The sequence below is a fragment of the Fulmarus glacialis genome, unplaced genomic scaffold, assembly GCF_000690835.1.
Source record: "Fulmarus glacialis isolate BGI_N327 unplaced genomic scaffold, ASM69083v1 scaffold24905, whole genome shotgun sequence".
Taxonomy (NCBI): domain Eukaryota; kingdom Metazoa; phylum Chordata; class Aves; order Procellariiformes; family Procellariidae; genus Fulmarus; species Fulmarus glacialis.
In genome coordinates, this window is record NW_009213994.1 from 18,040 (window position 1) to 18,265 (window position 226).

The following is a 226-nucleotide window of genomic DNA, read 5'->3' on the forward strand; positions in this document are numbered from 1 at the left end:
GGATCCAATGCCCTCCCTGTTCACCGAAAAAAGGGCGGAGCCAGTGCCCCGCGTCTCGCAGGTGCGGCGAATGCGCGACTTCATTTTTTTGCCTTTTTATTCAACTGCCTGTGGAGACTTGGCGGGAGGCCGAGGAAAGGGGTCGACTCAGTAAATAAATGTGGGGTGGACCCCGGCCCCAGTGCCAGCGCGGGGGCAGAGCTGCCGGCGGAGGCACCGACGCTGC